At 33.6% G+C, this 27,876-nt stretch overlaps 1 long non-coding RNA gene across 1 annotated transcript in view; it reads left to right on the top strand.

The window, feature by feature from the left end:
- The first annotated feature begins 6,584 nt into the window (after positions 1-6,584).
- Positions 6,585-27,876, top strand: part of LOC142320409 (uncharacterized) — a 33,543-nt gene continuing 12,251 nt past the window's right edge. Inside the window, exon 1 of the long non-coding RNA XR_012755376.1 lies at positions 6,585-6,866. This is a non-coding gene — a long non-coding RNA (uncharacterized LOC142320409). The remainder of the gene's footprint in view (positions 6,867-27,876) is intronic.

The following is a 27,876-nucleotide window of genomic DNA, read 5'->3' as shown; positions in this document are numbered from 1 at the left end:
TATTTATTCTTGAGGGTATCGTAAATTATTTGGACGATGGATTCAGTTCGTCTGCAGCTCATGCTCTCAAGTACACTCATAGAGCCTGTAATTACCAGGAAGTTGTCAACAGTACGAGTATCGATAACTCTCAAGGCAGAGTAAATTGCGTAGGCCTTGCAAAAGAACACAGAGAAATAGGTACTAAGCTTATATATCTCGGTGTCGGGGAATATAACTGAATAGCCACATCCATTGGCCAAGACAGCCATCTGTATAGATGCGAGTGTATCCATTGTACTTCTTGGCCATCTCGCTAAATTGGTCTCTAGCAGACTGGTAATGTGGGTCCCATTTACAACTTCCAGATGGTAAGTATTCAGTCTTTAGAGATGCGTATAACCAAGAAGCGCCGCATCCTATTTCCTTTCCGAGAATCCTAAGAACAGGCAGATCTAGTTCCCGGTGATAGCAAAGCAGGTTGAAAGACTGCAGTAAGAGGATTGTTTTCCCTCGTGTAGTAGAGTGCTAGCATGCCTGGTCGTTTGCTGTGAGCAGTTGGAGAAACAGGACTTGCTAATCGCATACTTGATAGCCTGGAATTTCCTGCTGTAATGTAATGAGAGTTCATAGAATTCCACCAGTAAACTTGGTATAGAGGTAGTGGCAAATGCCCCTGTTGATATGCGAATTCAATTATTGTGCAAGGAGTCTAGTAGGTCCTTAATTTTTTCTCTCAGAGTCATTGAGGATAGACCCATCATATTCTAGCTTCTAAAAGTTATACTAAAGCTTATTTAAAAGATTGTTTAATTTGTATTAAATTTTCAGGTGCATTTTAATCTAATCATTGCTTTGATAGTTATTATAAAGTTAACTCATAATGACACAAAAATTTAAGAAAAAACAAATTTATGAAGTTGATCTCATATCTTCATCCTGAAGAGTGAAGAAAAATTTGATTGCTTGTATAGTGAAAAGAACTGAAGGAGGTCACATCAAATATAGAAAAGAGAGTGTAGCAGGTTGTGAAGTCTCAAATTCAACAGTAGGTTTCAACATATTTCTACATAGAAAACTGAACATAACTACATGGTAATAATGAATACAGAAGTTTTACATATTTGAACAGTTTTATAGATTTTAAATTTGAAAATAAAAATGAAGAAAAGTAATCAAAGCATACAAAAAAAATCCCTTTCGGCACGCTGGAAGACGGAGGTAGATTTTACCGGTGCTAAGTAAAGGATAAAAAAGATTTCCACCTTAAATTTAAGAAAACTTTAAATTTACTCAATATTACAATGATAGCAGGTGAAAAAAAGTTTCACGTGTTTAGCCCCATCTTACGATTCCAGCAACAATCTAGTCATCCCTTACCGTAAGGGTTGGTAATATCAAAAAAAGTTTCAGACAAAAATTTTAGGTAATGTTTAGAGAACTAACGACCCAGTTTAAATCGATTTGATACTGTGCCTATTAAGGGAGGTATGATTTTTTTATCTTTGAAACCCCATTTTTTTCATCCCCTGGGCCAATGGTTGGTGATATCAAAAACTTTTAGTGAAATAGGTTTTAGGTCTTCATCCAAAGCGTAGTAGGAACTTTAAATGAATACGATATTTTACTTAACAAGAAAGTTATAGCGATATTTTGTTTTTTCGAAAAAGCCCCCCATGGTCGATTTTGCCCATTAACAAACTTGACCGAGATTTGGAGTTGTTATATTTTATGTATCAATTTGAGAGTGATTGGCACAAAATTACGGCAGTTATTGTGTCCACAAGAAAGTGATATAGATTTTATATATATAAGTGGTTATATAAACTTTTGAACTGATGGTGATTTTGGAGTCTGGAGGATGTGAAATGCGAAGATATGTCAAAATTTTCTGGAAGTTGAATCATGGTACCCATTACAATAGGTAGGTTTCCTATGAAATCTGCTTAAAAGAAAAGAAAACCAGGGATTTTTCTGATAGTGTTACCATACCCATTCAAAAAATCCTTGTTTTTAGGAGGCAGGAACTCGGCCTTTTCCTCTCTTTTCATCCTGCTATATGACAATAACTAGTATATAGTATGCATTGTGCAGAAGTTGGGTAACTAATAATATCATTTCTCTCTGCTCCATTTAGCAGATTTTGATCAGAATTTTTATATAAAATTATTTGAAATTGTTCCCCTCGCCTTAAACCTGTCTCGCCAGCCTTGACCTTTCTTCTTTGATGAAACAATAAGAAGAAAGTTTGAAGTGAAGATATTGAAAATGAATTTTATACAAAAATACGTGCTTATATTAAATTCTCATTGGAATTAGGTTGATGTGTATTTAATAGAAGAGATAATAATTATTGTATTTTTTGTAGGGTAGATGATAATTACAGCCGACATTAATAACAGGTGATCTCATGGCGGAGTGGTAATAGGGGTTTGGCTTTTCATCTGAGGGTCTCGGAGGGATTGAATCCCCTGACAGGCATGCCATTTTTCATACAATAAAAAATTCCATCGCATAATTCCCTAATACAAACTTTTTTTTAAAACTAATGTGAATTAATTCATCAAAATAAACAAATTATTTATAATAAACACATAATAAAAATCTAAAAATATTGATATATTGAATCATTTCTACAATACATATCAAGTCTGCTCACAAAAGTAAATACTAGAGCTGAGAGCAAGCGTAAAGAACATAAAGAAATGAAACAAAAGATTTTATCAAAATCAGAGGCGGCTTACATATAGGCACCAACCCCTATTTCCACTTAATATTATCATTAACATTTAATATAATGAGCCCTTTTTTTCTTTATACTTGTACAATATATAATCCTTACACTTGAAGACATTAAATTGGTGCTCCAGGAAAAGCACAAGGATTTGATGGCATCAATACGGAATTCCTGTTAAACTGCAGAAAATACGCAAAACTTTGGCTGGCCAGAGTCTTCACTGACATAAAGCAGACCAGCAGCGAACCCAGAGAGTTCAAGCAATCGAAGGTAGTAGCCATTTTAAAAGCGGAGAAACCAGCAAACATACCTAAGAGATATAGGCCTACACCATTGCTATCAGTGACATATAAATTACTAGAAAGGAAGGCTTATCTAGAACAGGATCTGTCAGAGAATATTTGATGTTATACCAACTGAACAACCATGCTTTAGGCCAAAACGAAGTTGCTACAACCAAGTTCTCTCGCTCATGACGTACATTGAAGCGGGGTTCCAAATAAATCTTAAAACCTCTGCTGCATACATTGATTTATCAACCGCTTATAACACTGTCTGGAGAGAAGGGATGATAGAACAAAGATATTTCGTAGAATGCTTTCATTTAAGGAGCACCTTATGAGAACTGCAAAGAAATTGAAAACGACAAACAACTTTATACATAAGCTCTGTGGAACAAAATGGGGAGCATCAGCTTCCTCTTTGCGCACATCAGCTCTGAACCTCGTCTTCTTGGCTGTGGAATCTTGTGTGCCAGTGTGGCTTAACACAGCCCTTATGCTCATAGAATTGATACTTGAGAATGATTGCTGGGGCTATCAGGTCTACTCCTGTGGAACGGTTCCCAGTATTGAGGCACATACCACCCCCAAATTTGTACCGTATGATTGCCCTTATAAGAGAGTATAAGATTATGGACACTTGAAACCTACCATTACATGAAGGCATTGAGGATACCAATCACGGTCGCCTTCCGATCAAGAAAGCCACCTTTCAAAACAGCAATTGCTGTCACAGAGGAAGAATTCAACCTGACTGACACCTGGTATCAAGAATGGACCACAAGCAGAATAACCAAATTCCATGTACTACTCAAAAGCCGCCAGGTTTTGACTTGCCATGTAAGACATGGTCAATGTTAAACACAATACAAAAACTCAACATGGTAGGTGTGCCCATTTCCTGTGTAAATGGGGTAAAACATCGATGCTTCTTTGCAAGTTTGGTGAAAATCAAACTATTAAACACATCACAGAAGTTTGCCCTAGGACAGCTTATGAAGGGACTCCTGAAGATATCCTGATGGTGACTCCAGCATCAGTAGCTTATATTAATTTGTTAGAATTTTTTTTTGTAATCTTTGACTGTAATTGGTGTTGTGTCTTAGTGCCATACACTAAATAAATAAATATAATCCTTAAGCATAATGTCAGTAGCCATCCCCCAGTTAATGAAAAAGATACAAAAATCCTTGTATGGAACTGTGCACTTCACAGTTCCAGCAGCAACCATGCTGCTGGAACTGTGAAGAGTGTGTTGTGTGCATGTGCCCATGGAGGCTGCGAGGGAGAGAGAACACTGTTGCTCCAGCAGTGCCGATCATGGCATGCTAGTGGAAGATAGGTTTTTTTTACTTTGTGTGTGTATGGAACGTTACTTGTTCGTTCTCTTTAGTTTAGTCGGTGGAAGTTATTCGAAAGTGGATTTAAAATGGTTAACAGTAGATTTAAAATGGGAATACAGATGAATTGTCCTACTTCAAGGATAGAATATCAACAATTAAGCCTATAGTATAACCACAATAATTAAAGTTACATAACTTAATTTTATTGCATTATTTCCATTTTAAAAACTTGTTAAATATATGAGACAGCTCAAGGAATTTTTTTTGACTTTGCTGGCTTTTTTGAACTTATTCGTAAAAGTTTTACATGAATAAAAAGTAAATAGTCTATTTGTTGTAATTGATTTTAATTACATGAAAAAAACAGAATTGAAGAGAAAGAAACAAGAGTTACAATGTTAAATAAAATCACAAGTTTTTTTTTTTTGTAATAAAAACATTATTTTTAATATACTTTGTAACTTATTATATCATTTAATTCTACTTTTATGTTTTAATTATTATATTATTATTATTCTTGCAAACTCACTTAAAAGTAGCACTAAAAAAAAAAAAACATATGATTTCTGTTATTTCTTATTTAAAATAGTTTCTTGATATTTATAGAAAAATCATGTTATTAAATTTTAATATAAGTTTAACTTTACTTAATACCAGGAAACTGATTTCTACTTTAAGAAATTGTAATGTATTTTAATTTTCATAAAATATTTCTTGTCTTGATTTAGTTTTTTATGACAAATTATACAAAAGTGTAAATAAAAATGATGTAACAATCAATCAAACTAGATCAGGTTATCAAAAGTGAGGGGATACTATAAACACTCATGTTTTATTTTTATTATTTTTTTCTTATGAAATAATACTAAAGTTACTATTTATTTAGATAGATTAATTACAGGGAATGATATTATTTTTTTTTTGTGAAAAATCAATTTTTACACAAGAAATATTATGTTAATAGTTATATTTATTTTCAATTTAAGGTAGCTGATGACGAGAGTTTGTTTTCATAAAAGTTTAATAATAATTATGGTTCCACACAATTTTGAGTTGAAATGCATTTAGAAAGTAACATAGCAAAGATTTGTTGGATTTAAATTATCTTTTCATTTATTGTTTTGTGTTTGTGTATTAGTATATTTCATATTGCACAAATATAATAATATTTGGTTAATTTTTGTAAATATATAAAAACTGTATTTTCTGTAACTCTAATGCTGTCTAAACTGCATTCTGTCTAGTACAGTCTATTTTTAAATACAGAAATATAATTTTTGTATTTAATATCTATTTATTTTAACATTATTTCATTTATTTATATTTTAAATTGTGAAAAATATATATGTATTATTACTTGAAGTGATGTTTATTGTAATCGCTTTCATTTTTTTAAATAAATGTCCTTAACCTATTTGGTATAAAAAAAAAACAAAAACAAGGATAAACAAATTTATTTTGCTTTGAAGTGCCTAACAAACACTAAGTCTGTCATCAATACCTTTTTAAGTATTTGTTATGTTTACATATTTTACCCCTTTTTTTTGTCCAGTCATTTGACTGGTTTGATGCAGCTCTCGAAGATTCCCTATCTAGTGCTAGTAGTTTCATTTCAGTATACCTCCTACATCGTACATCCCTAACAATTTGTTTTACATATTCCAAACATGGTCTGCCTACACAATTTTTTCCTTCTACCTGTCCTTCCAATATTAAAGCGACTATTCCAGGATGCCTTAATATGTGGCCTATAAGTCTGTCTCTTCATTTAGCTATATTTTTCCAAATGCTTCTTTCTTTTATCGATTTGCCACAATACCTCTTCATTTATCGCTTTATCCATCCATCTGATTTTTATCATTCTTCTATAGCACCGCATTTCAAAAGCTTATAATTTTTTCTTCTCAGAATCTTTTCTTCTAATATTTTCACATCTGATATAGATCATAATCTGTGTTAGGGCTTGCTCTACAAGTCAGAAGTGAGTTTTCTAGATATGAAAATGGGCAGACAGATTAGTATTTGACCTTCATAATTTGATCTGTATTTTTATTATTCCCATTTTTTATATTTTTCATTATGAATCGTTGGGAAAATAGCCAAAAAATTATAGTCACTTCAGTTTGGGACGGAGAAACCATTTTTTATATTTTGGGGAATCACAGAAAGGACCTCGGCGTTGTTTAGGAATACTGATTACCTGCATTTATTTTCTTTAAAGAAATAGTACCAAAGTTACTGTTTATTTAGGTAGATTAATTACAGAGTACGATATTTTAGTTACGATTCGAAGTAACATCGATTACTTACATCAGTGTTGTCGATTACTTCACATCATTTCTTGTTAGCTGATATTCGTTTCAATTATAAACGTTAAATGAACTGTGATCTCTTTACAGACTGCAAGAATTATATGCGTGAAGTCTGTGCCGATTCGTTATTGAAAAATCCTCTTAAAATAGGTTATAAAAGAAAAAATTGATAGTCATGGTTATTTAAATCAAAACAGTACTGTTAATTAGTAAGGTTAGTGAACGTAAGTTAAGTTTTGTTAGATTATATTTATAAAGTAAGTGGTTATATCGGATGATTGGATTATTTCCCAACCTGGTTATTATTATTAACAATATTTCTTGCTTTTTGAGCTATTTCCAGGTGAAAAACTTGAAAACTTTTGTGGAGGGGGAGAAACAATAAAGTACATGTTTTTCTGATCGAAAGTTGATTTCTACAATTAAAAATGCGCGACCGAAATTAACATTGATAATTTCATGCAAATATGAGTGAGTGAATTGGATAAAAAAAAAGTGGGAAGGGAATGATAGAAAAGACCCGTATGATCTTGTAGATCAGTATTTAGAAAATTTTAATCGTTTAGTTAACCTTGTTATTTCTATAAACGTGCAATATTTGCAAAAAAGAATCGTCAATTATTCTTTAAAAATAACAATATCCATCTCTATACACAATACTTTAACTTATTATGGTTTCTGTACCATTTTTGATTACAAATCCAGTTCAAACATTTCCCCACCAATTTGTTTAAAATATAATTGAAAGATCTCTTTTTGACGTTATGTTTGAATTTTTTAATACTATTTAAAAAACCCCGAATTTTCTTCATCGCATTTAATGTGCATATAAATAATGTTCTTATATAATTTTCATTAACTCTTTATGAATTGATTTATTTTATATATTTAGGATCTTTATGCATTCCTATTTAACTAAAGTATATGAATCATATAGAATCTTATATATTGTATAGAATCTTATTCTAAAGTATATGAATCATATACTTTAGAATAAAAACTTGTTTATTTTATATACCAAAAAAGGTTTAGGAAGGTAAAATTAAGGAAGAATTCCATTCTACTGTCACAACCTTCATTTTTATTTATATCATTTATTATGTTAAGTGACATGACATAACACTGTTGTAATTAATGAACTTATCAGATATGATTGTAACTATGTAGATCATTTTCTGAATTATACTGGGTATTTAATAGATTATTATCTCAATCTTTTTATTTTTAAAACTGATCTCATTTAAAACGGACTATCATAGGAATTCATTTAAGAAATGTATTTAAAAAAATGTTAAGTTATCGCATTATAATTATAATTATTTCGTATTGTAATGTATTTATATACATTTTTTTAACATCATTTCAGCTGGGATATACAAAAACAAGTAAATAGTTAATACTCATTAATTTATTATGTTTATATGTTTTTAGAATATTAATATTATAAAATTGTTTAAAATTTGTGTATTACATTACTATTTATTTTAGCTTATTATTATTACTATGTATTAAATTGGATTAAAAGAAATTTTAAATTAAGCACCGTTGGACTATAGTGTTTTTAAACAGACATATTATTAATTTTTAAGCACAATATGCTTAAAAACCATGTACCATTCTTGAATGCGATAAAATATATAATTAGATTATTCTCCTGCTTCAAGCTATTCAATTTGATTAATTTTTTTTCAGCTTTTATTATTTTACAGAAAAGTTTAATCCTACCTTGAAAAGGCCCAGAAAAGAAGTTTCTGGAGCAGCACCCCCACTAATTTTAGCTATGAGCTGCCACTGCTGGCAAACTCCTAGATAATAATTTACAAGTGTTGAAAATGGTGTCCAACCATTTCTGTTCACTTCTCGGCACGTTTGAGTATGTTTCTGGCTACTCTTGTTAGATGTTTGTCTTCAATTCTTACAGCATACAAGGATTGCTTCTATAAACAATTTCTTTTAAGTAACTCCACAGAAAGAAGTCTGGACTAGTCAGATCAGGGAATCTAAATTGAACCATTTAAAAAAAATCTTGTTACGAGTTTATTTAAAATATAACTAAAATATTTTATTTTATTGAAATGATAATATTCAATTGATAAATCTCTAATATGAGGGTTATTTTATTTTGAAGGTCCAATCGGTCACGAAATTAAAACCATAATGAAAATAAAAAAATTTTTATTTGTAACAAGTACTTACATAGTTACGCTATTTCTCTACATAGTACCCACTCTGATTTAGACATTTGTCGTAGCATGGTACCAACTTTCCAATACTCTCATCATAGAACAGAGCCGCCTGTGTTTTCAGCCATGTTTCTACGCTGGTATGCACCTCTTGGTGGAAATCATGGAATGTGGCACGACCATCACTGCAGCCTTATACTGCATGACTCTTCAACATCTACAAAGGGCAATTCAGAATAAGCGGAGAGGAATGTTGTCATCAGGCATTGTCTTTCTCCATGACAATGCTCAGCCACACACTGCAGCTGTAACAAAGAAGTTCCTGCAGCATTTTCGTTGGGAAGTGTTTGATCACCCAACATACAGCCCGGAGTTGGTTCCATCTGACTTTCAACTCTTTGCTCACATGAAACGCTGGCTAGGAGGACAACATTTTGGCACAGACATCGAGCTGCAGACCGGCATAGAAACATGGCTGAAAACATTCTATGGCGAGGGTATTGGAAAGTTGGTACCACGCTACGACAAATGTCTAAATCAGAGTGGCGACTATGTAGAGAAATAGCATAACTATGCAAGTACTTGTTACAAATAAAAAATTTTTTATTTTTAACATACATAAATATTTACTAAAACAATTTAAATAAACTTGTAAATATTTCTGAGAATTGTGAATCACAAGATTTTGTTTTAAATAATTAATATTGAATTTAATCACATTTATTTTTTATTTTATAATAAAATTTTTACCATATTTTCCTTGATCCACTCAAGTAAATGCTGAGGCAGTTCCTTTTTATAACCATTTAGTAGCATATAATAATACAATGTATTATTACGTATGGATCAGAATAAAAAAAATTTAATTTACTACAAACTTAAATGTAATATTTTATCATTCAAGATTTCCATTAATAAAAACATTTTTTAATAAGTCATCGAATCCAGATGTTTAAACTGATTTTACTATTTTTATTTTCTCAATTTTCATTGTTTTCTGTTGGTATTTTGTATGTTAATTATTAGATTTAGTTTAAATATCACTTGTCATTAATAAATTGCATATAATTATTGTTAATTAGATGAAGCTTGTGAGTGAAGCGAGCATTAGGTTATTATGTTGATATCATATGAAGTTCAGGAAACGGAATCATTAGTTACATTACTAACCTTAACCTAACTAAATAAACTTAACTAAATTTCACCTAAACCAAGTTATTTATTTTGTAAATAAGAATATTGCCAACAGAAAACAACAAAATTCAAAATTGAGCTGTCCCCCATTAACACAAAGTGCAAATTTTATTATTATTTGTTATTATCGCTCTTTTTTCTATAAAGTTCCAGAAAATTAAATATTAAAAAAAATAAGCAAATTCTAACAGTGGAGGATTACAGAAAAAATTGATTAAAAATGTTTTAAAAAATGTATTATGATGTATTACAAAATTATTCTCTTATAAAATATTTTCAAAATAACCCAGAAAATCAGGTATGTTAAATAGTAAAGAGATAAAGATCTTATATTAATCCATGAATGGTTGAACAGAAAAATGGAGGATAATTAAATGAACAGTTTCTTATAATGACAGAGTTCATAATATTATCTCAAGTGATTTCTCGATATGTAAGTGAAAGGCTCGCTTGGCTAATTTTAGAACCAGTTATTAGTTAAGTAATTTATTTTGTAATAAATAGCAAGCATGTTAAAAAATTAATTCAAAACTAATGAATACTAAATTGTTGAATGCTCCCAAAAATTATACAAATTACACGAAACCTAATTTGTGGTGTATCAAATATGTCATCATTGTCACGTATGAAGGAAGATGGTTGGTACAGCAAACTTGTCTACAATATGATATAAAAACATACACAATTTCAATGAAACAGAGTTATTTGTTTGATTTGTTTTGATCTGTATTTTAATTATATAATATATAATTACAGTATATATGTATATAGATTATAAATAAAATAGGTGACAGATTGACAAATAAAATAATTTATAAAAAAAAAAATGAAAACAGACTTCAAAAAATAATATCCCTAAAATTTACAAATACTTATATTTTTATTTATTAACTAAAGTAAAGGGATTTACAAAAAAACTATTTTTGAAATCGGTTCTGCCAACATAAGTTAAAAAAAAAAGTACGATCTATATAATACAAATCCTACTTTAAACAATGCAAAATCGGTAATACAACAATAAAATGCAACATATAAAAATGTAAGAATTCTTTATGGATGCTTACGTACATATATTATCATGAAGTGTATATGCTTTAGCAAACTTAAGGAGAGGTAAGATCGTGAGATTCTTAAATGGTCTTGAGACCCCGCTTATGCATGGGAATCCTGTTTAGCTTTTACTTTGATTAAATAAAAATAAAATTATTTGTAACGTTTTAGTACTATTATTTGTTGAAATCGGTTTTAAAATAAAATAATGGTAATTAAGAAATTACTTTTTTCTGGGGGCCAAAAAACGCTTTCGCGTTTATCATTACACAGGTTAAAATAATAATAAAGGCTTCTTTTGGAATATTAAAATATAAGCGCAAAAATATAGTTTTAATATGATTAAAACTAAGATAATAATAGGAATAAAATTGAAACTGTAAAAGAAAAGCAACAGTTAGGGTAATACATGAAATACGAATAATCTTATTAAGTATATATTAATATTTATAATAATACCCGGTCTAATACAGCCTTGTCATTTCCTAGGATTCATCGTATTTCCCTTTGTAATTTCAGTTTGTAACATAAGGTGGCTGCACAGTTCACAAAGTTGTAGTGGTCAGTCGAGCGGCATTCGCATCAGACCCACGGTGGTGCATTCTTCGCTGACATCAGGTATCTGTGAGTAGCTTTGGTATGTCCTAATCGCAATCGACAGAGGACTCTTTGTGAGTTGTCCTGCATGAAGAGTCCCATGTTAACACTGTGTCTTTTATTTGTCGTCGTTTATTATCTACTGTAGCGATCCGGTCATCTTGCCGCCTTCTTCGAAGTGTATGTTGAATGCGATCGATGGAATCTGTAGTTGTAACTCAAGTGGAGAAAGGCGGTTGGCTACGTGCATCTTTTACAATGGAATCCATGTGTTTATTACCCAGGAATCGCACGCGTCTAGGAATCCAGTAGAAATTCACCTGTGTGTTGCGATGACTTAATTCAGCGATTGTTTTATGTATTTCTGTGACAATAGGATGTCTGGAATACAAATCCTATAAAGCTTGGAGAGCACTATACGAATAGCTACAGATAAGCTATAGGATGTGATGGTATTTTGATGGCCGGTTCAGCATTATAGACGCTTGTAATACGAGGTAGATCGAAGAAATAAGTTCTGTCATTTACAACAAAAGTGCAACCTACAGTATCATTTTGCTTCAAAATTAAATTATTTTAGAATTAAATTAACTTTATTTTTAATTAAACTTATATGTATTGTTTACATTAATTCCCGCAACAAAATAACCTTCAATTCTTACTTCAATAAAAAGCGAAAGAGTATGAGCATGATTAACCGTTATCTGGAGATACCTTATACAGCCTACGAACGCCACTCTCCGATCTGATGCGAGATTTCAATCCGTGTCCGAGGTGGAGGTGGCGCAGGCGCGCAGACTGTTCGGGAGAGCGGCTGTGTCCGAACACAGTCATCTTCGGGACATCTGCCGAGAGGACCCAACTCCGACAGTTGTAAGGAAGCGGCCTCACGCCGTACTGGACGAACCACCGTGATGGTGCGGTGCGGTAGCCGAAAATCGACAAACCAGGCTTAGGGGCCTTCATATCGCATGAGCCACAAACGGAATAGTGCGTCAGACGCGTTTCCGGGGTCGCGAGTGAATAGTTTTTCGCGAGTTATATAGTTTGAAGACTTCAAACACGGTAAGTCGCGCATAAAACAAAAACGAGGTCTAAATTAAAAATTTTTTTTTTTTTTTCCTCGTGTGTGTGTTCTGCTTCTTTTGTTGCAGATGCCAACAGCCACCACAAAAACAAATGGTTTCTTCACTGCGGCCACGCGGTCCCCCCAACCCCTTCTCAGACACACGCGTGTCTGAAGGTTAATAATTACGTGGAGAGAATAATTACTGTTTACTTCTTTCCAGAAAATCGCCGCCCCAAAACCGCGATCGCGAATAGGTATCACCATTTGTAAGTTCCCTATTACCTTCCTTTCCTTTCAAGAAAGAAGAAAGAGGGAACGAGCCCAGCAGCTATCAGCCCAGCAGTCGCAAGCCCAGCAGCCACCTGCCCAGCAGCCACTGACAGCACAGAAGAACGAAGAAACCTGCACTTTCCCCCGTTCAGCCCTTCGGGGCTTCGGGAATTACAAGGTTAATGGTATGTAACTTCGGTTACTACCAATTCTTGGAAAGTGTAGGCCAAAGAAGAACGAAGAGGTCTTCGGGAGAAGAAGAGGGAGAAGATGAAGATGAAGAAGAAGGAAGACTCGTCTCAACATCACGGACTGGAGTCCGGAACAGAGCCCAGCAGAGATGCGTCCTGAAGGGCAGCCATACCAGAAGCGGATGAAGAGCTTCTACACAACCTCTCCTATTTCAAAACTTACAGTAAGATAAAATAACCCAGCAATTGCGACTCCTCCGGAAAAGGGGACGCATTGCTCCCTCCTTACAGGTAGTGCCCCGTTGTGGCGTATTCCTGCTAGCCTATTAAAGAGTTAGCACCGAAAGGACTTCAGTGGACGGTCTGAAGGGGAATTACGTCGGGAGGACAGGCTTTATAAGCCTAGCCTTCCGCGGTCGGCCCATGAAATGGGTTCGATAACGCTGGTTTAACAACGGATTGGAATGCAATTAAATCCGTCTTAAATTCACTAAATTAATAATAGACAAAACTTGAAAAACTAGATCCGAGATTAAAAATAACCCTTTTAAAAAAACAAGCCCGATTAGAATGATCCAGCGCAAGGGACTCTGTCCAGGTTCTGCGATGGAGTAGGGAGTAATAAACTCCTGCCAACTTTGCATTCCATTCCATACAGCCATTCCATAAGCTAACAGGCAAGAGAGTAAGTCTATAACTTAAAATGTGAATTACAATGCGATACAAAAATAATATAATTTTACGCTTATTGAATATAAATAAATATTTAACTGCGGGTTAATATTATAAAGATTAATGGAATATTATAACTTAAATTTTTATTCGATTATAGTGTGAAATTTTTTTTAACAAAGTAAGTTTTTATATATTTTTTCTGGTTAAATCAGGGATGTTTTTTTGATATTCAAAATTCATTCATTCACCGCAAAAGCTTATATATGGAATTATACAAATATAGTTTTATAGCGTATGAAAGGTTCAGACGCTACCACTCCATCATGGAGATCAGCGATTCCATTCTGATACAGCTCTATTATGTTTGATATCTTCAATGAATGAAGTAATTTTTGATGAAGCTTAATTATCATAATCTTTTATCTAAATTACTGAAAACTATTTTCATTTTTATGTCAAATGCCTTTTTTTAAGTACAATGTTCATAACGTAACCGTTTAATTCTTTTAATTTATTTTACAATTTCTGAAAAAATTAACAAGTTTGTTTATTTGCTTCTAAGTTATCATTTAAAGTGATATAAATTAAGCTGCAGTATACAGTACTCGCAATTCTTTATGTAATTTACCATATTTGTATAAAATTTTATTTCGTTTAAGAAATTCTATTTTATTAAGTTATTTTAATTCTAAATGAACATAAAGCGCTTTGATTTATAATATACTCAAAATGCATATACCGTTGAACAAGCACAAATATTCACTGCGGTAATTTGTTGCAGCCGGTCCTGCCCCTATTTTTGGCGATGTAATGTTCAAACAAATATAATTAAATACACTAATAAATATTACAAACGGTAAATATATTTTTTGAATTAATATTATTTACAATAAATATCGGTTTTACAAATCCAATGAATAATGATTTTACGCTCGACGTAAACAACTTTAAAGGTAACTGAAGTTTTAATTACTTAAATTTTGCTGAATATTTAAAAAAATATCCATAATGGAGCAAAACATTTGTGAATTATTCCAAATTGATCCTATGGAGCGTAATTAACAAGTATAAGATGTTGGAAATTTATAATTAATTAAATACGGCAGCCCATGATATACACAAGAATTTTGGTCACCGACGTGTAACCGTAAATAAACTTCCAGCGTAATATGTAACTGAAAAATTTGTTTGCCGATTTCCTCACCGCCTAGCAAGTGGCGCGCTTTTTTTATAGTGCTGTCCCCTATAGGTGTAATGCACTGCTTTTTATTTGTACAACAATTACATAGATAATTGATAACCGATGTTCTATTTTAAGAAAAAGAAAAGAATAATATTAAATCAACACATTATTAAACCTATTAATAAATACCGCTCTTTGCCCGATTAAAAACAATACTGTTTTCCTTGAACACTGTATTCTTCCTTGAAAAATAAGTTTTATCGTAAAGTATTTTTCACTCGTGGCTCTGATATTCATTTAATGAAAATTTTTTATCCCTCAACACATGCAATTTCTTTACTACCTGCCTGAACTTTCCTTTCCGCTTAATTTTTTCATTCTGAAAAAAAAATTATAAATAATTACGGATATTAACAGTATCTTAATTTTTTTGTGGAATTTGTATGAAATTGTTATTATCACAAATATCTGTACCGTATCTATCAGATTAAAAAAAACTTTATTTTATCTCATAAGATTTGAGCCTTAAGATAATATGAAGTTTGGAGTATGTAAAACAAATTGTTGGGGATATAGGATGTAGAGGGTATACTGAAATGAAACGACTAGCTCTAGATAGGGAATCTTGGAGAGCTGCATCAAACCAGTCAAATGACTGAAGACAAAAAAAGAAAAAAAAGATAATACGAAATCAAAAACAGAAAAAACTTACAAAAAAAAATGTTCGTAACTTTGAGAAGTTTGTATACATTCATTGAAGGTAAACATTTTGTAATATTACTTACTACTGTCTTTACAAATAAATCTTTTTTAATTTCATGTTCTTATCGAACTCTGTTTTAATGTTGCCTAATATTACAACAGTCGAGTAAATTTTAATTATTTATTTAAGTTTTCATATTATAGCTTCATGGTTTCCTACATTATTAATAATAATTATACTTACGATGGGATCGTATTACGAGGTAATTGTTCTTTTACCATCCGTACTTTGATACTTAATAATCCCTTTTAGAGGTACAGTTAAATACCATGTTTTCTCTTTTCACCTGGTAAAATGACAAAATCATTATCACGTTGTGTCAAAACGCTCTTTTGTGTGATGTTAAAAACTACCGTGATCCAGATGTAGTATCTTTTTAAGTTAGTGCCCCTCCTTTAACCTCGCCCTTTGTCCTAATCCGTTTCTGTATAGCGATAACTTTTCCGGTCTGAGGTAGCAGAAGTTTCCTGATATATTAAAAATTAAAAAGTATAAATGTCTGTGTCAAGTATATCTTTAAAGAAGTACATTTAGCTTGTAGTTAATTAGATATAAACCGGTTTTTATTATCGTATAATTAATTTTTTAATACGTTAAATTTATTTATAGTTACTGCGGTTTCTTTACTTGCGTCTCGAGACAGGACAGTGAGGAGCCACGAACTCGCCTGAAATGAGCCGATCGCTTGCTAGAGTCTCCTCACAGTCGAACTGCGCGCGTCAAATTCAACATCTAATAAAGAAATGACTTGAACGTGAATTAAATTGACGGCTTTTTGTTTATAATTTCAACATTTAAATAATTATTAATTATTCGTAATTTTTAGTTATACTTTATGAAAAATTATTTACGAACAAACTATTTACGATTATTTTTGAATAACAAATAAATATTTGATTAATTATAAATGTATTATTTCGATTATTTTTATTTACATTTCTTTATTAGAAGTTGAATTTGAAATACGCGCGTGGCTCGACTGTGAGAAGAACTCGAGCAAGTGATCGGCTCATTTTGGGCGAGTTCGTGGCTCCTCAACGTCTTGTCACGAGACACAAGAAGTGGTGGAGTCGTGATATATTCAAAAAAAAATTATTTATGGATCGTTTTGACTCGTATTCAGATTATATGTCGGTTTCGTGAAACGAGATATTTAAGAAAAACATGGTCCTCCTAGGTGGCGGTTAGGTCGTGTTATTTAAAAAAAACTTGATTTATGGTCCGATTTGTTTCGTATGCAGAATATATATTACGTTCGGGAAACGAGATGTATTTGAAAAACATGGACCTACTAAATGGTGGAAAGGTCGTGATATATCAAAAAAATTTATTTACGGTCCGATTTGGCTCATCAGAATATATATTGTTACGTGAAACGAGATATATTTGAAAAACAAAAATATCTCGATATTAAAAAAAAAAAATTATCTAACAGTGCGATTTTGTTCATATTCAAAATATGCGTTAATTACGTGAAACGAAATATTTTTGCATAACATGGACCTCTTAGTTAGCATTGGGGGGTCGTGATATTTAAAAAAAAAAATTATTTATTGTCCGATTTGACTCTTATTCAGAATATATATTAGGTACGTGAAACAGATATTTTTGCAAAATACGGCGGACCTTCTAGACGGTGGTGGAGTCGTGATATTTAAAAAAAAAATTATTTGGTTGATATTCAGAATATATTTACTTACGTGAAATGAGATATTTTTGTAAAACATGGACCTTCTAGGTTGCGGTAGGATCGTGATATATCAAACAATTTTTTCTTATAGTCCGATTTGGTTCATATTCAGAATATATATTAGTTACGTGAATAGAGACATTTTTTCGTAGCGATGCGGTCGTGTTATTTCAAAATAAATTTATTTACGGTCCGGTATTGCTATAATTCAGAATATATATTAGTTACGTGAATAGAGATATTTTTCCAAATCGTGGGACCTCCTAGGTAGTGGTGGAATAGTGATATTTCAAAAATTATTTTTCTACGGTCCGATTATTACGTGAAACGAGATATTTTTGCGTGGTGGTGGGGTATTGTTATTTCAAAAGTTTTTTATTGTCAGATTCGGTTCATGTTGAGAATATATATTAGTTACGTGAAGCGAGATATTTCTGCCGATCATGGACCTCTTAGGTGGTGATGGAGTCGTAATATATAAAAAAAAAAATATTTATGATTTGATTTGCATCATATTCAGAATATATATTACTTATGTGATACGAGAAATTTTTGTTGAAATACCACCACCACCACGCAAAAATATCTCGTTTCACGTATGTAATATATATTCTGATTATGAACAAAATCGGACCGTAAATAAATTTTTTTCGAAATATCACGATTCCACCACCACCTAAGAGGTCCATGTTTTGCAAACATATTTCGTTTCACGTAACCAGTATATATTCTGAATAACGGCCAAATCAGACCGTAAATAAATTTTTTTTTAAAATAACACCGTTCCACCACCACCTAGGAGGTCCACCTTTTGCAATAATATCTCCTTTCTCTTTATCTATTATATATTCTGAATATGAGCGATGTCGGACCATAAATAATTCTTTTTTTAAATAACACGACCCACCACCTCGTAAAAATATCTCCTTTCACGTAAGTAATATATATTCTGAATATGAGCCAAATCGGACCGTAAATAAATTTTCTTGGAAATATCACGATTCCACCACCACCTAGGCGGTCCATGTTTAGCAAAAATATGACGTTTCATGTAACTAATATATATTCTGAATATGAACCTAATCGGACCGTAACTAAATTTTTTTTTTAAATATCATGTACCTTCCCTCTATCTAGGAGGTCCAAGTTTTACAAAAATATCTCCTTTCACGTAAGTAATTATATTCTGAATATAAATCAAATCGGACATAAATAAATTTTTTATGAAATATCACGACTTCACAACCACCTAGAAGGTCCATGTTTTGCAAAAAATCTCGTTTCACGTAACTAATATATATTCTGAATATGAACCAAATTCGACCGTAAGTAAATTTTTTTGATATATTACGACCTTACCGCCATTTAGTAGGTCCATCCACGGCTTGCTTTAAAATCAACTTTATTCAGCGATTTAGCGATTTGACGACCATATGATTGATATATTTCTGTCGTGACAGCATAACCGCATTTCCTTTTTTTCGATACAGTCGTACAACTTTTTTTCTATGTCGGTGTATTTCTGTTTTAAGCCACGAAAACCCCTTTTATTATCAGTGCCTTTCGCCAGAAGCGGTTTCTTCTTACGCCAGTCTAGAATGCAGCTTTCATCTACGTCAAATTTTCTTCCTGCCTCCCGATTTACAATTTTTTCAGCCTCTTCTATAACGCTTAGTTTTTCATTTACCGTAAAAGATCGTAGACGCTGTCCTTTTGTACTCATTTAAATGCCGTAATTAAAATAAATTACCGTATTAAACTTTACAAGATAAACTAAACAGATAAACTGCACATAACCGTCCACATATACAAACAGTACAACGGCTATGGCGAATAGGCAAGACGACGATGGGTAAGTGATACTGAAAGTAGAGTGTCATTAGAACCGGATGCAGCGTATATGGAAGTGTTCATTTTTCGGCTATACGTCCTGCCGATTCTAACATATGCTTTCCCGGCGTAGGGAGCTTTGTTGAACTCCACGCTTCAAAAGAAATTAGAAGCCGTCCAAAACATAGCGTTGCGGAAGATATTTGGAGCACCGTGGTTCGTCAGAAACGTCACTCTTCGCTACGATGCGGGATTATACACCGTATCCGAGGTAGGGGTGGCGCAGGCCCGCAGACTGTTCCGGAGAGCGGCCGTACTCCACAGGGTATAAGAAAACCGCCTCGTGCCGTATTAAACGAACCGTCGTGAAGAGGCGGTACGAGAGTCAAAGATGACAAACCGGGCTTAGAAGCCTCTATATCGCGTAACCTATAAATGGAAACCGCACGAAAATTCCGGCCGCGAAAGTTTGAAAAACCGTTTTCGCGATTAAATTTTGTTAAAACTATAAAAAGCTAACCTACACCCCACACCGTCCTACGAAGAGACCGCGATTTCATTTAGTCGGCATATGCGACTCCCTCCGGAGAACGGGGTGCATTTCTTCCTCCAAATAACTAGGGCTCCGGTAGGGGCACTCCTGCTAGCCCATAGGTGCTGGTACCGAAAGGACTTCAGTGGATGGACCGAAGGGGAATCACGCCGGGATTACTAGACTCAACAGCTTAGTGTCTCACGGTCAGAACCGGTAAATAAATTTCACGATGGTCCATACGGATAGGAACGAAAATTACCGTAAATAAAACTTAAAATTTATAACCGCCACTAAATAACCGATGAAATCCGCCCGACAATAGAAAGGTATAGCAGCAAGGGACATTGTCCAGGCTCTGCGATCTGTAGGGAGAAATATTGAAACTCCCGCCATTCTTGCGTTCCCGTATCCAAGTGTAATTCAGGAAGGAGAGTAAATGATGCAACACGCTATTTTAAGCCGCGTAAATTTCTTCTTGTGTAAAGTTCGGAAAGATTTAATCTTCTTGTCAACAGCAATAAGAGAATCTCCTACACAACGTTTAATAATTTCAGTGTATTTCTATCAGAAAAAAATATATCCAACAGCCAGGAAAATACGCCGTTAGATTGGTATCGAAAAGAAATTTCTCCGTAAAAGTAATAATATCACGTTGTACTGTTTCCACCGATGTAAAAAAACAGCGTTCGTTCGAAATCCTCTAACGTTTCGATATGAAACATCAACTAATTTGATGTCAGTTTTCAACGTCTACGTTATATATTTTGTGTTCCTTCAGCGCTCCATAAAATATAAGGGAAACATTTTCTTCGGCCAGAACTCTGGGTCATTATGACACTGTAATACGACCGCATGAAAAGTCCTGTATCCTTTATCCTCGGTTTTGATCTTCGCACAACCGGTTTTTATATAAACTCATTTTTTAAATTTTAATAGATCGTTAAATTTAACAAATACTGTCGTTTTATCTCCGGGATTTAAAGTTGAATTACAAGAACAAATAATCGGTTTACGTTCACCGTTCTGCAATCATCGCGTATGAATTTTGTCACACCGTTAAAAACTAGGAAGTCGTAATCTTCGTCCGTAATACCGATACATTTCAAATCCAATACCGTTGTTAAGCCGCAGAACGGCCTGAATGTATATAAGTCCATCTACCGACACTTCTTCGAGGTAGAATACAAAAACTGATAAATTTTATGTCGGCCAAAGTGCTAATGATGACCGAAAATAGAGGGCTGTGAAATTGAAAACTAGATTAGAACAAGTTATTTTTGTTATTATTATTACTCGTTACTATCGTTATCATTTACACTACACGATATTTTCTTTTGAAAATATCTTAGAAGAGATAGTCTGTACCTGGAAGACTAGAAGACTAGAAGCGAATTTATGATGACTATAATTACTCCACTGAGACGTATTCTGATTTATCAAATCCGTTAGGATATTCCTATGTTACTGTGTTTCTATCGCAGCAAACGCGTTTTCATAATGTTAGTTTTACTTTTTGGAATGCAGTACGGCATATAAGAATGAACTTTCATAACATTTTGCTTCTTTGAGAACCGATCTGATATCTTTTTTTATTTTATATAGATTGAGGGCGTTAAAGGATAACTTGGCGATCGGTAAGATACTAAATACTTATGTACGGTCACCTTATTACGGGATTTTCTCCTGACAAACGTCATCGTTTTAACTGCTGTCGAAGACAGTATTATAATTTTGTTACGTAATGTATCCATTATGTTTTCCTAGCGTGTGTTTATTTCAATGTATACGCTGATATATAAAACCCTCTTATTAAGCTTTTAATATAATTTGTAACCTTTTAGCACGTCATAGTCATCCTTGTGTTTATAAGAACGCATTACGTTGCTATAGATGAAACGAAATTAAAAAACGTTTGCGTAACAATGAATTCAACCGTTTTCGTCACTTTCTGAAGAAAAATAATGATAATAGAAGACTTCTTTTACAGAAAAACCGGTAATTTTGAATGTTTGAAAGCGCAAGTGTGCCCAAATACTAGCTAGGAGTACATCAATGAATTTTTTTTTAATAATTACTTGGACGATGGTGTAGGAACATGCAAATATGTATAAATTTCGGTTTTTATAAAAACGTATCAAATAAATTACTTAAAACTGTTTTTATCACTCTCAGAAAACTTGCAAATCTCATAATATTATTATTAAAAAAACAGAATTTATTTAGATTTTTTTTTTTTAACCAAAGTGATTTGTTTTTATTTTATTTTAACGCGTAGGTTGTACTGAATGTAAAGATTAAGTTGTTAATAAATAATTTATGAAATTTCAGCAAAAATCAATATACTACTATTTTATTAAAACTGAAATGCTATTTACGCGAAAAGCAGTCATTTATCATCGATTAAATTGTTGTTTTGTTATTAGGCGTAATGTAACTTTTTATTGTAAATTTTTACTATTAACGAATTATAATTTAATGAATGAAGTACAATTATATATATATACTTTAAATGCTAAGTCTTACGCAATAAGGAAGCAAAACCTGAAATATTTCTACACGATATGGAATGGAATGCAAAGTTGGCAGGAGTCTATTACTCCCTACTTTATCGCAGAACCTGGACAGAGTCCCTTGCTGCTGGATCATTCTAATCGGGCTTGTTTTTAAAAGGGTTATTTTTTTAATCTCGGATCTAATTTTTCAAGTTTTGTCTATTATTATTTTAGTGAATTTAAGACGGATTTAATTGCATTCCAATCCGTTGTTAAACCAGCGTTATCGAACCCATTTCATGGGCCGACCGCGGAAGGCTAGGCTTATAAAGCCTGTCCTCCCGACGTAATTCCCCTTCAGACCGTCCACTGAAGTCCTTTCGGTGCTAACTCTTTAATAGGCTAGCAGGAATACGCCACAACGGGGCACTAGCTATAAGGAGGGAGCAATGCGTCCCCTTTTCCGGAGGAGTCGCAATTGGTGGGATATTTTGTCTTACTGTAAGTTTTTTTTTAAATTTAGACCGCGTTTTTGTTTTATGCGCGACTTACCGTGTTTGACGTCTTCAAACTATATAACTCGCGAAAACTTTTCACTCGCGACCCCGGAAACGCGTCTGACGCACTATTCCGTTTATGGCTCATGCGATATGGAGGCCCCTAAGCCTGGTTTGTCGATTTTCGGCTACCGCACCGCACCATCACGGTGGTTCGTCCAGTACGGCGTGAGGCCGCTTCCTTACAACTGTCGGAGTTGGGTCCTCTCGGCAGATGTCCCGAAGATGACTGTGTTCGGACACAGCCGCTCTCCCGAACAGTCTGCGCGCCTGCGCCACCCCCACCTCGGACACGGATTGAAATCTCGCATCAGATCGGAGAGTGGCGTTCCTGACGAACCACGGAGCTCCAAAGATCGTCCGCAACGCGATGTTTTGGACGGCCTCGATCTTCTTTTGAAGCGAGGAGCTCAACACTGCCCCCCATGCCGGGTAAGCATATGTTAGAATCGGCAGTACGTATAGCCGAAAAATGAGGAGCTTAGTTGCCAGTGGGTACGGGCTGGCACTGTTCAGCACTGGGTATAGCGAGGCTCTGGCGGCCTTAGCCCTCCGGGTCGCATAATTTACATGTTCGCCGAAGGTAAGCCGCCTGTCCAACACCACCCCCAGGTACTTAACCGTTTTCTCAAAAGGGATTTTCTCCCCTGAGATTTCCAGCTCTCTGGTCGGTTTTCGTGTCTTGCATGTGAACATCACGGCCACCGATTTTTCACCGTCGACCCTGATTCTCCACATGTCGAGCCACGGTTCCACTAAGTCCAGCTGCCTTTGGAGCCTCCGGACCGCGTAATCCACATTTGCGGATTCGTAGAAATATGCCGTGTCGTCTGCGTAAAGGGCCGTTTTGACCCCTTCCGACAGCGGCATATCGTTCACGTACAAGGTGTACAAGAACGGGGAAAGTACTGCTCCTTGGGGAACCCCAGCGGCTATTTCTCTGGTAGAGGAAATCGTTTCCCCTACGCGCACGACAAAATGTCGGTCTAGCAGATATGACCGCATCAGTCTGACATAGCGGTACGGGATCGCCGATCGCGCTAGCTTATAAAGCAGCCCGCTATGCCAAACTTTGTCAAAGGCCTTGGCCACATCCAGAAAAACGGCTGCAGTCACCCGTTTCCTGTTCAGGCCTCCGACAAGGTCGTCTATTATTTTTACCAGTTGGAGGGTGGTTGAGTGACCCTCCCTGAACCCAAATTGCTCGGGCCGCACTTCTCCCTCCATGTATCGCCTCACACGATACACGATAGAACGCATAGACTTGTACGTTAAAAAAATGGTTTTCGAAAACTTGTATCAAATCGTAAGAAATAAAATGCTATCGTGAGTTAAAATTCACTTAAAAAAGAAAATAATCCGTTTATGAATGGTCTTCAGTCGCTGTCTGTTTTCTTAAGATGTGTACCATTATACCCTGCAGTTTACTGTTAAAAGAGGTCTCAGCGACCGATAAGAATAATAGATTTAATACTTCAATGTTTTGTAATATTTTTAGTTGCGGTATTTGGCTTAATCCGTGCAGTGAGAATTCACCAAATACTAGATTTCCTACTAACAGTTGCCATCGCGTACGGTGCACTTTTGTGGCAAGAATTAACAAAAACATATGGAGCAGTGTAACGATCTGTTGATTAGTGTCGAACGCAACATCGCCAAAAAGAAAAAAATATCGTGGATTATACGACGCCCCTTTGTGAGTGTGGTGAAAATCAAACTGTTAGCCGCATCGCAGAAGTTTGCCGTAGGACAGCTTATGAAGGGAATCCTTAAGATTTCCTGATGGCGACTCCAGAATCGGTAGCATAAGTTAGTTTGTTAAATCTTTGTAATTTTGACTGGTGTTCTGTTTTGGTGCCGTACGCTAAATAATCGTTTGATTATACTTCATATGTTTTGCTTAAGGCAACACTACTTCATTAATACTGTCTCTTATCTCTACGTTTTTCGGTAGCATCCTGTTTCACGCAATCTTAGTAAAATTAACCTTTGCGATAGATCTTCAAATCGGGATTATGTTGTATGTCGCTAAGGAGTTACTAGATTTTACGAATTCGTCTTCAAACTATTGCAAACATATCTACTCTAAAAATCCGCACAAAAATAATCCTGTATTAGATGAATCGTTGCGGAAAATGAATAGCTCTTGCTTCACGAAAAATTCTCTAAACGTATGAACGCTTTTTATTCAGCATTCGGTCTTTTTATAATATTGTTATTCGTATGTTTCGGAGAACGGTTGATTTTAGTTCCTTTGGACTTATTAGCGAAAGAAGAATCGACAATTCTTATGATCGGATCGCTTTTAGGAAGAATTATCTATTTGTTGTCGGTTTATGTGCTGGCCGACGTAGGAACAAAATTTTCCAATTTGATAAGTTGTAATTACAATTTCATCAATAAGATTTATGAAACTTTCTTGAAATCGCAAATCATTATCGATATCGAAGAAAATACGATGATAATAGTTCTGTACTGACTATTACGTTCGTTGAATTTCCAGAACGCGATGTACGATGCACACTTCGTCCGGTTAAGAAGTCAAAGCGAAAAAAAGATCTTTTTATCAATTATTACATAGGTGTTATAAATGTACTAAATTGTCTATTCGAGTCGAAAAATATTTAACTCGGAAAAGCTAAAAAAATGTCTTAAGGAGATGCAAAATGTACGCGCTAGCGACAAAAAAAATAAATCTCCTTAATTTCAAAGAATTCAAATTAGGTAAAACTTCTGTTTAAAAATGTACAATTAAAGATGAAAGCGACTTATTAAAACTCATACACCCTAAAATAATTACATTACTATTAACTAATTATATGTAAATAATCTTTCGATGTAAATGGCTTATCTTGAAACACATGCACACAAAACAGCTGTTATTCAATGTGTAAAATTAGTTCTATTCGTCAGAGAATATTCATTTTAAAAACGTTACCGCTAGTTTTTACTGAAGGTAAGGTTTTTCTTTGTAGAAATTGTAACGTAAAAAAAAAATTATTTTAAGCTAACTTAAAAAGAGGAAAAAAGACGTCGCAAAAGTCAATCGTTTCCTTCGGCTATTCACCTATGAATACGAGGTTCCGTATCCGTAGGTGAACGGGTGTGGGAAAGTAGTATACATCTCAAGGAATCTTGAAGTTAGCTGTTTAATAGGTGGAATATTGAAATATACGTAAAAAAATGTATCGTTGCTGTTGAATCGGCGATGGGATTTGAAATTGTCTTTGAATAAATATTCGGGTTCTCGTTAAAGCAGTTTATTACAGCAGTTATCTGATGGCAGGAATAAAAAATTCAGTATTTTTTATCTAAACATTTAAGTTACGGTGAGTTTATAAAATATTTTTTTATAAAACTGTATTCTAATTTACATTCAGAACACAATTTCAGACAGACTCTAAAGCACATGTAACAACTACTTTCCTGTTACTTCAAACATCTCGATATTTGCCTGTTCAAACAACGAACTAAAAACGCTCTTGTAATTTTCAGAATCCGTTCAGTTATTTATATAATAATTAAACAGACGTTACTCAGAAATTCTCAACGCGCTTTCAAATCGGACTGATATTTATTTTAGTAACGTATGTTAATTATACATTAATTGGATTACGGGTATCTAAGACCTATCGCTAAAAATATCCATCTATCCTTAATGTTACCAGATAAAAAGTATTTTTCACCTACGTTGAATCTTATTTAATTTATTTATTTACAGTAGATCTCTTCTTTTGGTATTTGTTTCTTTTAAAGGGAGAAGACATCTAAGACAAATTTTATTTGTTCGTTCAATTTCCTTTCGTTTTGTTTGTGAACAGCTGAAAGAATTTTAACGTAGAATCCTAGAAGATTGAAAGCGAACGGGCTATTTTTGTATCGGTTGAATGCCAAACCCCAATCAGATGCTATTTTTGTTCGTTACTCGATGTGTTCTTTATATTTTTTGTAACTTACATTACCGGGTTTAGGTTGAACCTATCCAATTTCATCAAATAATCAGTGGCGTAACCAGAATTTCTGTCTACCTTTCTTTCGACAGTTTCTTATTAATGTTTTTACTTGGATCTTATCCTAATAGACAACGTAGGGGCTCATGTATCCGTTCAGTACGTAACAAACGCTAAATATTTAAAGTATTATGTTTATTAAAAATTCAATATTTATAATCTCTTTTTAGCATAATCGCAGAATTTTCATTCGATCTCCAAGCTATAACCTACCGTATAATTTTACGGTTATACTCGTATATGTAGAAAAAAAAATGATATTATATTTGATTAGTTTTGTAAGCGGTTTTAAATCGGATAAAAACTTTTTGCACAACTTACGTACAACAATTAAATAATTTTCTTTAATACATTTTGAAATATAATAATTTTATCGACCGTCAACGTTTGTATAGTATCTTCAGATAATTGTATTAACTGAACGTTACATTATTTATAGATTATTTTTATAACGTTTTGTATTAAAATTATAAAACGCAAATGTTCAATTAATTAAATCATTAAGTTACGCGGCAGAACCTTTTAAATTAAATTTACATTAAAATATAAAATTGCTCTTTTATCACAATATATTTTTATGAAGCGTATATATAATTCATTTCCTAATTTATTAATTCACAAATATCGATACACTTTAGCTGCTTTGTGCAGAATATAAGCAACGTACTACTTTTTTAACAGATAAATTTTATTTGGTTAATCGTAAATAGTTACACGGGAATAATATAAAATGACGGACTCGCATTCGTTTTTATATAATTCAGTTCGAATAGTATTAAACATTTTAAAATTTTTCGGTTTACTTCCATTAAAAATAACAAGTCCCGAATTCGGATACTTCAGATACGACTGGAAGTGTTACGAATTTTGGTATTCGTATTTAATCTTAGGCGTTATTTATTCCTACTTGTTCTTTCCGGTATATTTTCACGACA

The sequence above is a fragment of the Lycorma delicatula genome, chromosome 2, assembly GCF_047948215.1.
Source record: "Lycorma delicatula isolate Av1 chromosome 2, ASM4794821v1, whole genome shotgun sequence".
Lineage (NCBI taxonomy): Eukaryota > Metazoa > Arthropoda > Insecta > Hemiptera > Fulgoridae > Lycorma > Lycorma delicatula.
This window is presented reverse-complemented; position numbering and strand designations above follow the sequence as displayed.